Source organism: Gossypium arboreum, chromosome 5 (assembly GCF_025698485.1).
Source record: "Gossypium arboreum isolate Shixiya-1 chromosome 5, ASM2569848v2, whole genome shotgun sequence".
NCBI classification, from domain to species: Eukaryota; Viridiplantae; Streptophyta; class Magnoliopsida; order Malvales; family Malvaceae; genus Gossypium; species Gossypium arboreum.
Window position 1 is genome coordinate 76416907 of NC_069074.1, and position 18135 is coordinate 76435041.

An 18135-nucleotide genomic window follows, 5' to 3' on the forward strand; every position below is an offset into this window, starting at 1 on the left:
AAAGCTTAAATCTTACTTACCATGCAACATGCATGAATCATACTTATGGATATAACATGGCGAATACCACAACACCATACCATTTCAATTTGGTCATGGTAAAACAAAGAACTTAGTATCTCATTCAAAAAATGCTAAAAGAAAATCTAAGAATCCTCAATCCTCCATCACATGTATCATTATCAAGCTTGATATTTAGCATGCAATGGCATTAACACCATATTCACTTTGGCGAATTTCATTCCCATGACATAACAAAGATTTGAACCATGGGCTAACAAGAACATCAAGCTAGCAACTAAAACATGCATGAATCTCATGGCACAACCTCAAACATACCTTAATCTTGATGCAAGTATAGCCAACCTCTTCCTAATCCTCTTCCAAACCAAGTATGAAGCAAAACTCCTCCTTATCCTTAGTATTTTCGCCAAAAGAGAGTGAAAATGGATGAACCAAATTTTCTGCTTTCTTTCCTACCTACACGGCAATGGGGAGGAGAAGCCTTCACACACATTTTTTTTATTCCATACTCCTTATTTTATTTATTCCAACATAACCCACTTACCAAACATGTTTCATGACATGATTTTTGCCCATAATTCCTTGTCATGGCGGCCACTAGCTATTGGGGGAATTTGACATGCAAGTCCATTGTTTTGCATGCATGCTTTAATTAGTCATCACACATTTCCCCATCATACTTTCAAAGTTTACTACTAGGTCCTTTCTAGTGAAATTCACATTTATAACTCTAAATCAAAGCATAAAAAATGTCACACATGGGTTAACACACATTATAGGCAATAAAATAAATATTAAATTATTTTTATGCCTCGGTTTTGTGGTCCCGAAACCACATTTCGACTAGGGTCATTTTAAGGCTGTCACAAAACCGGTCTATTTTTATAGTATGTCTCTTTAAAACGAAAGTGGAGTTGGCCCTTTATTTTTTTTTCTTTCTAGTCACTCGTAGCTTTTCTGTTTCGTCGATTTTGCTTGGATCAACCTCTTCCTCTGAAAAAAGGGAAGAAGAAGTATTTTCTTTGGTCCCCTGTTTCTAGTTAGCCCCTCCCCGTTAGGAAATAGTTTCTATTTCTATGTTTCTTTCTTCCTCACTTTCCTCCACTTCTTCCGGTTCGAAAATTCCTTTCAGTTTCTTAATTAGAATGGGTGATGGTATTCTACCTAAATAGTAAACACAGATAATAAATAACAGAATACTAAAGATTCGAGCCATAGAATTTCTAAATTCTGATACAAGATACTTATTAGATCGAATATGTACATTAGACCTAATTAAATTATTTTGTTGTATCCAGACTAATACCAACCCAACCCATTTCATCAATAAAATATGACCAATTAACCAACCAACAAAACTACTTGTTACAAATAACATATTGTTGTTGCATCGAAACATATAGATGTTGACTAATCTAGCTAACATTGAACTTGGTAAAATGAAATGGTTGAATAATTGAATAATGAGATTATTCAAGAACACACATTGAATGCTAAGATTACGCATTGAATTTCTGGTAGGACGTCTATGATCAAAAAAGTCTTTGTGATTGTTCTAGAAGAAATGAAACAAAAGATAGGGTAGAGCTAGGACAGTTATTGTCTGAGGTTTACCCAATGCTAAATGCAGAGGTACATAGTAGATTTATATGAACATCACGAGCTGGCCTACAATAAACCTAGTTGTTGCTGATACTCTCTTCTCGGTTCCTTCTTCTCATTCTTCCATAAACCGAGCTCGTAGAAGGAAGATATAAGATGGACCTATGGATAGTGTGGTCAGAAATCCATAATAGAGTCCAACCATAACGACCGAATTGATTATCTTCATGTATAAGGATATTAGATTCCCTAGTATAAAAGATTTTAAAATCATCATTAACCTCCCTTTTTTCTTTTTTATTCCTGGATTATTATATGATGATTTTTGAACTTTCCATATACATATATAGAAATAGAAAAAGATAGACTAGAACCGACATCTCTTATGTCTTGTCAATGACAATATAAAAATGGGATTAGGATCTGGATGGAATATAATGAAATAGAGCCACTTTGAGGTTCCCTATGAAATGAGGCATGGAACGGAGCCACTACAAAGAAGTTCCAGGGGTTACGAAGGAAACTTCGAGTTCATATTGGTCATGGGTTGAGAACGGAATTGAACTCTATGAGATCTAATCTCCGTTGTTCCTCAAGAGCTCAGCCAGATGAGAGCGGTCACCGTTAATCGATCGGTCATAGGTTCAAATCCTACTTGAGGAGATTTGATTCATTCCGAATTAAAGAATTGAATGTCGAATGAAAGGTTCTCTTTGATCATAAGAGCGGGTAACCTGCTCCTCGTGTCTTTGTTTCTATTGCATTTTATCTCATCGTATCATATTCTGTTCTGCGATATTTGAGAATCACCGTTAATACCTCGGTGTAGGTGTCCAGGATAATCCTTTGTTCCATAGTCCCGGGGCTATTTACAACTAGCCAATTAAGAATTCTCAGATGTACTAGTACTAGCAAATACCTCAAAGATGCAGTTATTGATTCTCCCGAGAGGCCACAATTACCGCGACCAAACATATTAATTTAATGACGAGGAGCGCATTTTTTCTATGCTACTAATACTTGTACTTGCTCTGCTATTCTGCCCAAGCCTGGTTGAGGAAGAGTTACGGGGCGTAAAACAAAAAAAAATATGCTTATTTTATTTTGTTTTGGCCGGTAATACTATATATAAATATAAAATAGAAAAGTAAATATAAGATACATAATAAATAAAAGGCCACTCCATTTCGGCAAAAGACCCACGCCCAAGTTCCATAGCTTTGGGTCCGCTATCCCGATCATGATTTTCCTACCCCCAAAGGGAAAGGTCCTTCCCTTTTGGGCGGTTGTGGGCGAGGAGTGATTCGAACCCCGACACCGTGGTTCGTAGCCACGTGCTCTAATCCTCCGAGCTCTGAGCCCCACCTCGTCTCCACTGGATATGTTCCAAGGAGTACCCTAAAAAGGAACCTTTCCTCTCCCCACCATTTTAGGTTAAGAAGATGTGAAAGTGCCTTTCTCTCTATAAGAACAGTGCGTTAGAGGTGTGAAGTGGGAGAGAGGATTTCATAATTGGGGTTTTGAATAAGATGACCTTTTCATTTTTCATTCTTATTACTTTTTCATATTGAAAAAGTAATAAGAATGAGAGGTGTTAAGCTTTTTATCATCCTGGCGTCGAGCTATTTTGCCGTAGGACCTCTCCTACAGTATCGTCACCGCAGTAGAGTTTAACCACCAAGTTCGGGATGGATTGGTGTTGTTCCTCTATGCCTAGGACACTAGAATATCGAACCATAAACGAAGAAAGGCGTGTGAAAAAAGGAAAAGCATATTGGCTAGTGATTATGAGGCCTCAGTTCTTGACTGGAGGGGACACCAAAGGCCTCTGCCTTTCCATCCCATGGATAGATAGAGAGGGAAGGCAGAGTTTTTGGTTTTTTCATGTTGCAAAGAGTTGAACAATGGATTTTTCATGTTGTCAAAGAGTTGAACAATGAAAATAGATGGCGAGTGCCTGATCAAATTGATCGGGTCATGTAGGAACAAGGTTCAAGTCTCACCGGTCATTAGGATGCCTCATTGCGTACATCACTGCACTTCCACTTGACACCTATTGTAATGATAAACGGCTCGTCTCGCTGTGACCTTCTCTTGAATTCTCAAAACTTCTGTCACTCGGTCCCCGCAGGGACAGAAAACCCCTTACCTTCTCTGCTGTGCTACCGGAGGCTCTGGGGAAGTCAGGATAGGAGAGCACTCATCTTGGGGTGGGCTTACTACTTAGATGCTTTCAGCAGTTATCCACTCCGCATTTGGAGCGTTTACCGTGGGCACGATAACTGGTACACCAGAGGTGTGTCCTTCTCGGTCCTCTCATACTAGGGAAAGGTCTTCTCAATGCTCTAACGCCCACACCAGATATGGACCGAACTATCTCACGACGTTCTGAACCCAGCTCACATACCGTTTTAATGGGCGAACAGCCCAACCCTTGGAACATACTACAGCCCCAGGTGGCGAAGAGTCGACATTGAGGTGCCAAACCTTCCCGTCGATGTGAGCTCTTAGGGAAAATCAGCCTATTATCCCTAGAGTAACTTTTATCCGTTGAGCGACGACCCTTCCACTCGGCACCGTCAGATCACTAAGGCCAAATTTCGTCCCTGCTCGACGGGTAGGTCTTGCAGTCAAGCTCCCTTCTGCCTTTGCACTCGAGGGACAATCTTCATCTGGCCTGAGGAAACCTTTCCATGCCTCCGTTACCTTTTGGGAGGCCTACGCCCCATAGAAACTGTTTACTTGAGACTGTCCCTTGGCCTGTAGGTCTTGACACAAGGTTAGAATTCTAGCTCTTCCAGAGTGGTATCTCACTGATGGCTCGGGCCCTCCCAGAAGGAGGCCTTCTTCTCCTTCTACCTAAGCTATGCAGTAAAAGCCCAAAGCCAATCCCAGGGAACAGTGAAGCTTCATAGGGTCTTTCTGTCCAGGTGCGGGTAGTCCGCATCTTCACAGACATGTCTATTTCATTGAGCCTCTCTCCGAGACAGTGCCCAGATCGTTACGCTTTTCGTGTGGGTCGAAACATACCCGACAAGAAATTTTGCTACCTTAGGACCGTTATAGTTACTGTTGCCATTCACCGGGCTTGGTCACCGGCTCTCCCATCATCGGTCACCAACTTCCTTGACTTTCCCTTTGGCAAGTGTGTCACCCCATACATGGTCTTACGACTTTGCGGAGACTGTGTTTTTGGTAAACATCCTCGAGCACAGTCACTACGACCCCTTTTGTAAGGAGGCACCCCTTCTCCCGAGTTACGGGCTATTTTTTGAGTTCCTTAGAGACTTGTCTCATGCCTCTAGGTATTCTCTACCTACCCACATGTCGGTTTGTGTCTGGTACCCTTTTGTTGAAGGTTGTTCGAGCTTTTCACAGGAGTATAGCATGGGTTACTTCAAAGCCAGTAGCACCTGGTACTCGAACATTGGCTCGGGCATTTTCTCTACCCCTTCTTACCCTGAAAAAGAGGGTCACCTTGTGTCCTTGAACCGATAACCATCTTTTTGCTATCCTAGCCTCCTCCATCCCTTGGAACCAACAAGGGGTAGTACAGGAATATTTACCTGTTGTCCATCGACTATGCCTTTTGGCCTGATCTTAGGCCCTGACTCACCCTCCATGGATGAACTTTGCGAAGGAACCCTTGGGTTTTCGGGGCATTGGATTCTCACCAATGTTTGTGTTACTCAAGCTGACATTCTCGCTTCCACTTCGTCTACTCTCGCTCACGGGGGTGCTTCCCCCTAAGGTGGAACATGTAACACCCCTCGCCTGCATCCGACGCTGGGATGGGGTTCGAGGTGCTACCTGAATTTTACTAACACTTCTATACTAAACAGGGCCATGAAATCTCAAATAATTAAAAAAACTTCTTTTCACATACAATCTTGTCCTTTAAATGGGTTTACGAGACCCAAAACATATATCTGGGGTGGTTCGGGACTAAACCGAGAACTTAAGAAAAACTTGGAAAATTCATGCTTTAATCATTATAAACTCATCATGTAATACCATAGCACATTCATGCATAATTAAAATGGATTTACAACCCTATAATCAAAATAGGCCAACACATATGGTTAAAGCCAGATCACATACTCTAATATTTACACACCTATACATGCCATAGACTCAAAGTATTTGAAATCACTACACCCATAGTGTTAGCTCGACAAAGTGATAATATCTCCGTGAACTCCAAATTTTAGAAAGCGGTAACTAGAGTCAACAATCTATAAAACAGAGGAATGTAACAACGGAGTAAGCTTTCATAAGCTTAGTAAGTTTTAAGCAATGCAAACAAATAAATGCAATTATACTTCGATTATTCAATTTCTCAAGAGGCCATATTTTAAGTATATTTCCATCAGGCTGAATATACACAAGCACATAATGCACATTCAGCATTCTTATAACACTTAATCTGAATTCATATAACATAAATAAATCAAATACTTTCACATACTTTCACACCTTGACCGAATGTATCATGGTCATATATATAGTTATAACATTTATTCACATATGTATCACATCACACTTATGATTCAATTCAAATCAAACTCACATATGAGTACATAATGCGTACCTGGCCCTCTTAACGTATTGAACGTATTCATTTGTCAATCTAACACGAGGTACCTTAGTCTTAGACTTTTCTCAAATCACCAGCATTTCGCCTGCTAGGCTCGAGGCCCGATATCATTTCATCGACATTATAGCCTGTTAGGCTCGAAAGCCCGAATAGTATCTCACCGACATTATAGCCTGCTAGGCTCAAAGGCCCGAATAATATTTCCCCATTCATTTACATAAATTTTCATCTACTTCATACTTAACATCATCCACCACATAGGTTTCGTACATACCTGTACCATTACCTTCTTATCTGTCACGCTTATCATTTCAATGCTCGAAACATTAATTCATTCAATCATCCTTGAACATTCAACAAACTTGCACACTTAGTGCTAATTAATTAACCAAAGTTATAATGGTTTCGCACACTTAGTGCCAATTAATTAACCGAAGCTATAATTGTATCGCACACTTAGTGCCAATTAATTAGCCGAAGCTATAATTGTATCACACACTTAGTGCCAATTAATTAGCCGAAGCTATAATTGTATCACACACTTAGTGCCAATTAATTAGCCGAAGCTATAATTATATCGCACATTTAGTGCCATTACATTAAACCGAACTTATATTTGTGTCACCCACATAGTTCCATTTACTCAGCCAATGCTATTACAATCTCACGCACCCAGCGCCATTTTAAATGTCGTAGTTATTCCCTTTATCGCACACGTAGTGCATCAAATCCAATACACATATTACATATTTCAATATCACAATCATTTTTATATACTTATGAACTTACCTCGAATGTTGTCGTACGATTACAACGGCTATTCGATTACTTTCTCTTTTCCCTTATCCGAATTTGCCCTTCTATGCTCTTGAGCTTAAATTCAACAACTTTAAACTAGTCATTATTCGACTATTCAAGCATCACTTTCAAAATATAATATATATATTTATATATATATTCGAATTTCACACCTACAGATCATAGTAAGCTTATAAGAAATCAATAAGCAACTCATTAACAAATTTTTGTCAATGTTTACCACATAATCATAATTTCACTGTAAGCTGTCTTCCTGAGCAACAGTCACTAAATTATTTATCTCTGGAGCTATAAAACTCTAAATTAAGTTCCGTAAATTTTCCCTGAAACTAGGCTTATTTATAATTCTTCCATAAAATTTCCAGAATTTTTGGTCGATTCATTTAGTACAGTTTATTAGTTAATGTCTTCCCTATTTCAGGGTATGACTACTCTGACCCCTGTGTACTTCGAACCAAATTTCTCCCTGTACAGAATTCCAATGACCATGTCGTTTATTTCCCTTAAAAATAGACTCAATAAGAAATCCATGAATGTAAGGTATGACTCTTAATAATTTTTCTACAATTTATTGTGAATTTATAAATTCAGAACAGGGGATCTCAAATTCATTCAGACCCTGTTTCACAAGAATTCAAATATCACACAATATATAATTCTTTTTCTCCCATATTTCTTTCATGTGAAAATAGACTCATTAAGATTTAATCTATATTTTATTCTATCTCTAACTCATTTTCCACTATTTTTAGTGTATTTTCAAAGTTACACTACTGCAGTAACTCAAATCTGTCAAGGCTAAGTTACTCATTCATGATCATTGTTCACAAAATTAATACAACATCATTTCATCCGTCATGGTAAGAACACATTTTATGCATCATAGATCATCACATATGAAGGCATTCTCATAGGCTTAGTATACGTACTTGCACAACTCGTAACATAACTCAAGTGCATACTCACCAATGACTTACCTCATTGGGACCATCATCAACTCTTTCCTCGGATTACCCGTTGAACACTTGGAATACTAATTGGATACTTGGAAAAGCCTTTGCACATAAGTACCTCAATTGTAGCTAAAGCTACCTCATATCCCATGACATTTCAATGCTCACTCTCGAGCTAGTCATCTAGACTCATAATTCCTAGTGACATGCCACTCGTATCCTATTCTATTCGTAAGGTTCAAACGGGATTTTTCCTCGTCTATTAAGGCTTTGTCTCATCATATTTCTATTAATCACATACACATTAAGATTTGTACAATTCATGTAATGATAACATTTAAATACATGTATAGCATGGTATTGTTTACATACCAACTTACCTTGATACCACAAAGGTAAAAAGGACATAATCATCCCTTAATCGATTTCTTTCCGTTCTAGGTCCAAATCTCGATTTCCTTGATCTATAATATCACATTTAGCCTACCAATCAGTCACCATATTCATATGGGTCTAAAAATCATACTTTTAAAAATTTTCATTTTGACCCCTAAACTTTTGCATATTTGCACTTTTGCCCCAATGCTCGTAAAATAATTTTTATCACATTTCTTTACTCCTTGAGTCTAGATGAACCATTTTCATAACTATAGCAACTCATAATTTCAACTATTTTACACATTTTCAACTCATTTTACAACTTAGCAATCTAGCCCTTTTTAAGGTGTTTTCATGCAATTTCTTTCACAAAAGTTGTTTATTAGACAACTAGGACTCATAATATTCCATAAAAACACAGAAAAAAACACATTTAATCTCATGGCAAAACCCTATACTCTTCATCATTTTGCAAAATAGTCCCCTCTTATGAAAGCTCATGCTTTAGGGGTTCCAAAAATGTAAAAATCATTAAGCAAAGACATTAAAATCACTTACAAGCAAGGGAAATATGTTGCTGAAATTTCCCAGCTTCAAAACCCTTTCTTTGCGGCATATTTCGGTGGAGGAGAAGAGAAAAAATGAAAGAGAAAATGACAACTTTTTCTTTATTTATTTTATTAACCAAAAAGTCACTTTAAATCCCATAAAATATGACTTTTTAACCAATCTTGTCTCCCTTGGCCGCCCACCTCAATAAAAGGGTCTAATTGCCATTTTAAAGCCCCCAATTTTAGTTATCTAGCTATTAAACACCTTTAGGCACCAAAACACAACTTTTACCTTTTACGTGATTTAGTCCTTTTTCGAAATTGGACTAGAAATTGCTAAAATTAACTTACCAAAATTTACATGCACTTATAAATTCACATTATAACACATAAAATAATACTAAAATAATTTTCTCTGGCCTCAGAATAGTGGTCCCAAAACCACTATTCCGACTAGGCCTAAAATCGGGCTGCTACAGAACATTCCCCTACCGATGCATTTTTACATCCCACAGCTTCGGCAGATCGCTTAGCCTCATTCATCTTCGTCGCAAGAGTGCTCGATCAGTGAGCTATTACGCACTCTTTCAAGGGTGGCTGCTTCTAGGCAAACCTCCTGGCTGTCTCTGCACCCCTACCTCATTTATCACTGAGCGGTCATTTAGAGGCCTTAGCTGGTGATCCAGGCTATTTCCCTCTCGACGATGAAGCTTATCCCCCATCGTCTCACTAGCCGACCTCAACCCTTGTTATTTTGAGGTCATATCTAGTATTGAGAGTTTGCCTCGATTTGGTGCCGCTCTTACGGCCCTTGCCAAATAGTGCTTTACCCCTAGATGTCCAAATCAACTGCTAGCCTCAACGAATTTTGGGAGAACCAGCTAGCTCGGGTTCGAGTGGCATTTCACTCCTAACCACAACTCATCCACTGATTCTTAAACATCAGTCAGTTCGGACCTCCACTTAGTTTCACCCAATCTTCATCCTGCTCATGTATAGATTACCCAGGTTCGGGTCCATAAGCAGTGAAAATTGCCCTATGAAGACTCGCTTTTGCTACGGCTCCGGTGGGTTCCCTTAACCAAGCCACTGCCTATGAGTTGCCGGCTTATTCTTCAACAGGCATGCGGTCGAGCCACAGGCTCCTCCCACTGCTTGGGAGCTTATAGTTTCATGTTCTATTTCACTCCCCGACGGGGGTTCTTTTCACCCTTCCCTCACGGTACTACTTTGCTATTGGTCACCCAAGAGTATTTAGCCTTGCAAGGTGGTCCTTGTTGATTCACACGGGATTCCATGTGCCCTATGCTGCTCGGGTCAGAGTGTAAGATAGTGATGCTTTTAGCTATTGGACTATCACCATCTAGGGTTCGGCACTTTACCGGTTTGCCTAGTAGTACGACGCTTTTATTGCTTTCCCACAACCCGGTTTTCACGGTTTAGGCTGCTCTCATTTCACTCGCCGCTACTGAGGGAATCACTTTTGCTTTCTTTTCTTTTCCTCCGGCTACTAAGATGTTTCATTTTGCCAGGTTGTCTATTGTCTGCCCATGGATTCAGTAGTAGTTTGAAAGGTTGGCCTATTCGAGAATCTTCAGATTTACACTTATTTTAAACTCCCCGAAGCATTTCGTCACTTACTACGCCCTTCCTCGTCTCTCGGTGCCTAGGTATCCATCGTAAGCCTTTCCTCGTTTGAACCTCGCCCTTAACTTTACTTTACTTTAATTTAAGGCTATGCCATCCTAAGGTGCTGCTAAATGAAATGGAAGGATCTTATCAACGTCCATGAATGATAAATCATAGATCAAACTAATTGCCGAATCGAAAAAATTGGGTACTATCATATAGCTTTGTTTCGGCTAAGTTCACGAGTTAGAGATAAGCGGACTCGAACCGCTGATATCTGCCAACGACTGATTCTACCATAGAGGCCAACAATAGACAATAACTCCCCCCGAATACAGCTTACAACTTTCATCGTACTGTGCTCTCCAAAGAGCAACTCTTCTCAAAATCTCAAAAGGTACTGAGTTGGAATCCTATTCTAACTAAGAATTCTTATGGTTCGGAGGATCCCTTTCTGAGAAAACTAGGAGCGGCGAGAGCTTTCCCCCCTCCGACTCTTTGGTCTTAAGAATGCTGGTTTTAAGAATGAGTGATTGCCCTTCTCCGACCCTTACTGCCTAACGTAAGAGCGGACAGCTAATGCATTCCACTTATTGAATAGGGTTCTATGGTCGGTTCGCGACCCCTGGATACTAAAGGCGTCCTTGGGGTGATCTCGTAGTTCCTACGGGGTGGAGACAATGGGTTGGTCTATGGATTTTCCTTCCTTTTGCCGCATTCCGCTCAAAGGGTTGAAGGGAGATAGTGCATCAAGTTGTTCGCAAGGGTCAACTTGATCCTCTTCCCCAGGGATCCCAGATGGGGGAACCTAGGGTAGCCGCCGATTCCAATTACCGTCTATGTATGATCCATACTAGATCTGACCAACCGCCCATCCTACCTCTTCTACATTCTTGATAGCCCATCTTTGTCTCAGTAGAGTCTTTCAGTGGCATGTTTCTGTCCTCTTCCCCACTACTTAGAAAAAGTGAACCACCGGTTTAGGTACAAGATACTATCATTACCGCCTAGACAATTAGACACCCAACCCGTAATCACAACGACCCAATTGCAAGAATGGAGCTCTACCAACTGAGCTATATCCCCCGAGCCAAGTGGAGCATGCATGAAAGAGTTAGATGCTTCTTCTATTCTTTTCCTTAGCGCAGCTGGGCCATCCTGGACTTGAACCAGAGACCTCGCCCGTGAATTAAATCATCACACCTACGGTCCAACCAATTAGGAAAGAATCAATAGATTTTTTTGTGAGAGCGATTCATCCTTCCCGAACGCAGCATACAACTCTCCGTTGTACTGCACCCTCCAAGTGTGCTTGTTCCCCCCCTTCTTCCTTACCATGGCAAGTATTTGTGAAATAAGAAATAACTCCAATGGGAAGAAAAAAAAGAGGGTGTTAAGAGACCCTCTTTGCCCAACCCTAAACACTCTAAGATCCTTTTTCAAACCTGCTCCCATTTCGAGTGAAGAGATAGATAAATAGACACATCCAATTGCACTGATTGGGGGCGTTCGTAGTGACTGAGGGGGTCGAAGACCAAGAAGTGAATTATTTATTAGCCAAGCATTCTTCTTATGGCTAAATCCAATCTTCTGGTCCCTACGGAAAGGAAAAAGAATTTCACGTTCTTCCTTTCGGGAAGGAAGGATTAGGAAAATCCTATTGATTGCAGCTTTCTCCGGACCTCCGGGAAAAACATGAAAAAAAAGGCTTGAATGGTACGATCCCTTCGTCACCCCAGAATGAAAGGGGCGATCTCGTAGTTCTTGGTCTATGAAGATACATTGTTAGGTGCTCCATTTTATTTTCCCATTGAGGTCGAACCTAAACCTGTGCTCGAGAGATAGCTGCCATACACTGATAAGAGATATATGGATTATCGAGAAGAGAGGAGCCGTGGTGGTCCCCCCGGACCTCCCAGATCCCACAGTGAATAGAAAGTTGGATCTATATTGGATCTCACCTGAATCACCCCATCTATCCTCCTAAGGAGAAGTTCGGTTTCAAATCCCGGTTTGAACAGGAGAAGTACGCCATGCTAATGTGCCTTGGATGATCCACATCTCAGGGTTAGGCGTTGATGAGCATATTGAACTATCCATGTGGCTAAGAGCCCTCACAGCCCAGGCACAACGATGCAATTATCAGGGGCGCGCTCTACCACTAAGCTAATAGCCCATCATGCGGGCCTCCCGCTGGGTGCCCGCTATGCCAAAAGCGAGAGAAACCCCATCCTTCTCTTTCCTTTTTACGCCCCCATGTCGCCACATGGGAGGGACCCGGGTGTGTAAAAGGGAATCCTATCAACTTGTTCCGACCTAGGATAATAAGCTCATGGGCTTGGTCTTACTTCACCATCGAGAAACGAAAGAAGGCTTCCATCTCCAAGTTTAATTCAGACGTAGCTCGCTTCTTTTTGGGTGTGAAGTAGTGTCAAACCAAAATACCCAACAAGAATTAGCTCTCCCTGAAAAGGAGGTAATCCAGCCGCACCTTCCAGTACGGCTACCTTGTTATGACTTCACTCCAGTCACTAGCCTTGCCTTCGGCATCCCCATCCTTGCGGTTAAGTAACGACTTTGGGCATGGCTAGCTCCCATAGTGTGACGGGCGGTGTGTACAAGGCCCGAGAACAAATTCACCACCGTATGGCTAACCGGCGATTACTAGTGATTCAGGCTTCATGCAGGTGAGTTGCATCCTGTAATCCGAACTGAGGACGGGTTTTTTGAGTTGGCTCACCCTCGCGGGATCGCGACCCTTTGTCCCGTCCATTGTAGCACGTGTGTCGCCCAAGGCATAAGGGGCATGATCACTTGACGTCATCTTCACCTTCCTCCGGCTTATCACCGGTAGTCTGCTCAGGGTTCCAAACTCAACGGTGGCAACAAACACGAGGGTTGCTGTGACAACCCGAATTAGGGCCTAATCAGAATAGTGGTTTCGTGACCACAAATCCGAGATAGAAATAATTGTTTTATAATTATTTTGGGGTTTATGATATGATTGCATGATTGTGTGAAAATTTCGTGATGAAATTCTATGCCTAAAGTGCTTAAATTGAAAGTAGGGACTAAATCGAATAAGTTGCAAAATTTGCATCCCTAAGTTTTAGTATGAAATTGTTTTGGAATATTAATTAGGAGGTCTTAAATAGCAATTTGACCAATTTTAAGTTCATGGACAAAATTAGGACATGGAAGGAATTTTGAAAGTTTAGTAAGGAAGGGCATTTTGGTCATTTGGATATTAAATGAAATAAAATGGGAAAAATAACACAAAATTGATCATCATCCTCCTTAGTTGCTGCGAATTCTCCCTCTCTCCATAGCTAGGGTTTCTTCAATTTTCAAGCTCCATAGTAAGTGATTCCAAGCCCTGCTTTTAATGTTCTTTACGTTTTTGGAATCCGGAAGCTCGATTAAGCTTATGCTAGTAATAATTTAACCTAGGGTTCATATTTGGAAAAATACCCATAGGTGAAATTTGTGTATTTTGATGTTTTATGATAGAATATGAGGTTTTAAATTATGTTAAATAACTTGTGCTACTCGGTTCTAAGTGAAAGCGAGTAAAACCAGCATAATCAAGAAAATACCTATTGTTCATAACTATATGATAGAGTGAGAATTTGATGTTGTTGTAGAAGAGAAAATGTTCAGCATATCATAAAACATAAGAATAAGGGCTGAAATTAAATTCCCGATCCTAGGGGCAAAATTGTAATTTTGTAAAAGTTAGGGGCAAAATGTAATTTTTCCATAATGTGATTTTGGATTGAAATAAATAGTATGAGTATTAAATGAGCTAAATGTATTATTATAGATCAAGAAAGGCGCGAATTGATCTCGAGCAGGGAAGGAAAAAGTTTTGGACTAAATTGCAAAATTTCCACATTTTGCACCAAGGTAAGTTTGTATGTAAATATTACAATAATTTCATGTACATTCTTATATTTCAGCCTATTATATAAATATACTAGCTGATGTTAAAATATAAATCGACTATTGGAAGAATGGAAATAAATATAGAGAGAGATCCGGTTGAACATTCTAGAGATCGAATGAAATAGAGGGCGTAGCTAGGTCACATGTATGATGATGAGTGCACATCATGTGTACAAGAAAGCTACGAGACACCTCAGAGTAGCTAGGTCACATGTGTGATACGAGATGTATCCCATGTAGACAAGAGAGCTACGTGAAAGATAAATGTAGCTAGGTCGCATGCGTGATTCCAAGTGAAGGACACCATGTAGACAAGAGAGCTATGAGACAAATCGGCTAGGTCGCATGAGTGGTACTAAGTGTTCACCATGTGTACAAGAGAGCCGAACTAAACGAAGTATGATGGTGGGGCTGTATGCTGAAACCATTAATTATCGAGGATTGATCCGAATTGTTCAACGGGATGGTTTTGTGGTGACATTGTGGTTTGGACCTACACTTATGGTGAATGAAATGTGGTGAAAATGATTTGTGGTATATACATATATAAGATAAAATGAGGTTACCATAAAGAATGTGTGAAAGAGTGAAATTAGCATTAAAACTGTTTTTAGATAGTAGCAGTGACGTGATTTTGAAAAATCACCAAAAATAGGAGGAATATAATTAAAGGTTGAATGAGATGTGAAATTAAAGCTTAATGAGTCTACTTTCATATAAAAGAAACAGGGAAAGCAAAGGAATTCTATATTTTGAGATATTTACAATTGTATGTGACTTGCTCAGGATGAATACGTGATCCCCTGTTCCAACTTTGAAAAATCATGAAAAATTGTACAAAGCAAATTAAGAAATATAGTTTACATGCATAAATTCCTTATTGAGACTAGTTTTAAATGAAACAGACTTCAGGGTTGTTTGAATGGTGTACTGAGAGAAATTCAATTCGTAGTGAACAGAGGTCAGATCAGTCGAGCTGTGTAACAGGGGAAACTTTAACTAATAAACTGTACTAATCGGCTGAACCAAAAATTATAGAAAAAAATTTAGCAAAAAGCTTTATGAGTCTAGATTCAGGAAAATTTTACGGATTTGAATTTCGAGTTTTGTAACTCGAGTTATGATTTATTTAGTGAATATGACGCAGCAGAGACAACTTAATCAAAGTGGAATGAATAGTGAAGTTAAAGTAGATATACTTGAATTGTTGTGTAAACATGTTAGATTCTTTAATTAGTATTTACATACTTACTTACTAAGCTATAAGCTTACTTTGTTTCTCTCTTTTGTCTTATAGTGTCCTCCGGCTTGCTCAGGAGTTAAGGATCGTGGAGATCTACCCGCACTATCATATTTTAGGGTATTTGAACTAAACGTTTTGAATTATGGCATGTATAGTAGGCTTAATTATTTTGTTACGTGTCATATTTTTCTAGGTTTAAAATATTAGTTACAGTACTCGACCAGCTACTTTGTACAAGCCATTAAAGTTGGCTAATATTGTTCAAGACATATGTTATACGATGCACTATCAAATTGGATGACATATTTATATCTCGGTTATGTTTAATGGTATGTGTTATGTTCTAGTAATACCTTGTATCCTGTTCCAGCGACGGTAACGGGTAAGGGGTGTTACAGTTGCGCTCGTTTCGGGACTTAACCCAACACCTTACAGCATGAGCTGAAGACAGCCATGCACCACCTGTGTCCGTATTCCAGAAGGCACCTCTCTCTTTCAAGAGGATTCGCGGCATGTCAAGCCCTGGTAAGGTTCTTCGCTTTGCATCGAATTAAACCACATGCTCCACCACTTGTGCGGGCTCCGTCAATTCCTTTGAGTTTCATTCTTGCGAACGTACTCCCCAGGCGAGATCCTTAACTCGTTAGCTACAGCATTGCATGGGTCGATACGCACAGTGCCTAGTATCCATCGTTTACGGCTAGGACTACTAGGGTATCTAATCCCATTCGTTCCCCTAGCTTTCATCTCTCAGTGTCAGTGTCGGCCCAGCAGAGTGCTTTTACCGTTGGTGTTCTTTCTGATCTCTACGTATTTCACCGCTCCACCGAAAATTCCCTCTACTCCTACTGTACTCCACTTGGTAGTTTCATCACCTTTGTCGTGGTTGAGCCACAGGATTTGATGGCGGACTTAAAAGCCACCTACAGATGCTTTACGCCCAATCATTCTAGATAACGCTTGCATCTTTTGTATTACCACGGCTGCTGGCACAGAGTTAGCCGACGCTTACTCCCCAGATACCGTCATTGCTTCTTCTCTGGGAAAAGAAGTTCACGACCCTTGGGCTTTCTACCTCCACACGGCATTGCTCGTCAAGCTTTCACCTATTGCGAAAATTCCCCATTGTTGCCTCCGTAGGATTCGGGCGTGTCTCGGTCCAGTGTGGCTGATCATCCTCTCGGACCAGACTCGATCATCGCCTTGGTAAGCTATTGTCTCACCAACTAGCTAATCGACGCGAGCCCCCTCAGGCGGATTCCTCCTTTGCTCCTCACCTCTGAGGTATTAGCGCACTTTCAATTGTTGTTCCCTCCCAAGGCGTGTTCTTACGTTACTCACCCGTCGCCATCGCAAACACGATTTCCGTCGACTTGCATGTGTTAAGCACGCCGCCAATGTTTATCTGAGCCAGATCAAACTCTCCATGAGATTCATATTTGCATTACTTATAGCTTCCTTGTTCGTAGACAAAGCCGATTCGAATTTTCTTTCATTCCAAGGCATAACTTGTATCCATGCGCTTCATATTCGCCGAGTTCGCTCCCAGAAATATAGCCATCCCTACCCCTCACGTCAATCCCACGAGCCTCTTATCCATTCTTATTCGATCACGGCAGGGGGCAAGGCAAAATAGAAAAACTCACATTGGGTTTAGGGATGATAAAGCTCAAACTAATGACTTCCACCAGGTCAAGGTGACACTCTACCGCTGAGTTATATCCCTTCCTTGCCCCCATCAAGAAATAAAACTGACTAATCCTAAGTCAAAGGATCGAGAAACTCAACAACGCCACTATTCTTGAACAACTTGGAGCCAGGCTTTCCTTTCGCACTATTAGGATACGAAAATAATGGAAAAAGTTGGATTCAATTGTCAACTGCTCCTATCAGAAATAGGATTGACTATGGATTCGAGCCATATACACATGGTTTCATAAAACCGTACGATTCTCTCGATCTAAATCAAGCAGGTTTTACATGAAGAAGGTTTGCCTCAGCATGTTCTATTCGACACGAGTAGGAGAAGTGGTATTCTTAAAAAAATAAAGAAATCAGAACCAAGTCAAGATGATACAGATCAGCCCCTTCTTCTTGCGCCAAAGATCTTACCATTTCTGAAGAAACTGGAGTTACATATCTTTTCCAGTTCCATTCAAGAGTTCTTATGTGTTTCCACGACCCTTTAAGACCCCGAAATTTTGACAAATTTCTTTTCTTTTCTTAGGAACACATACAAGATTTGTCACGACAAACAGGATAATGGTAACCCTACGATTAATTACTTCATTTATGAATTTCATAGTAATAGAAATACATGTCCTACTGAAACAGAATTTGTAACTTGCTATCCTCTTGCCTAGCGGGCAAGGATTTACCTCCGTGGAAAAGATG

The 18135-nt window shown here is 40.3% G+C and overlaps 2 pseudogenes; one reads left to right on the plus strand and one right to left on the minus strand.

Annotated features, from left to right (window-relative positions):
- Positions 1-1078: 1078 nt before the first annotated feature.
- Positions 1079-1855, minus strand: LOC128292700 (protein TIC 214-like; annotated as a pseudogene).
- A 1355-nt stretch (positions 1856-3210) lies between these two features.
- On the plus strand, positions 3211-5376 carry LOC128292701 (uncharacterized; annotated as a pseudogene).
- Positions 5377-18135: the final 12759 nt, after the last annotated feature.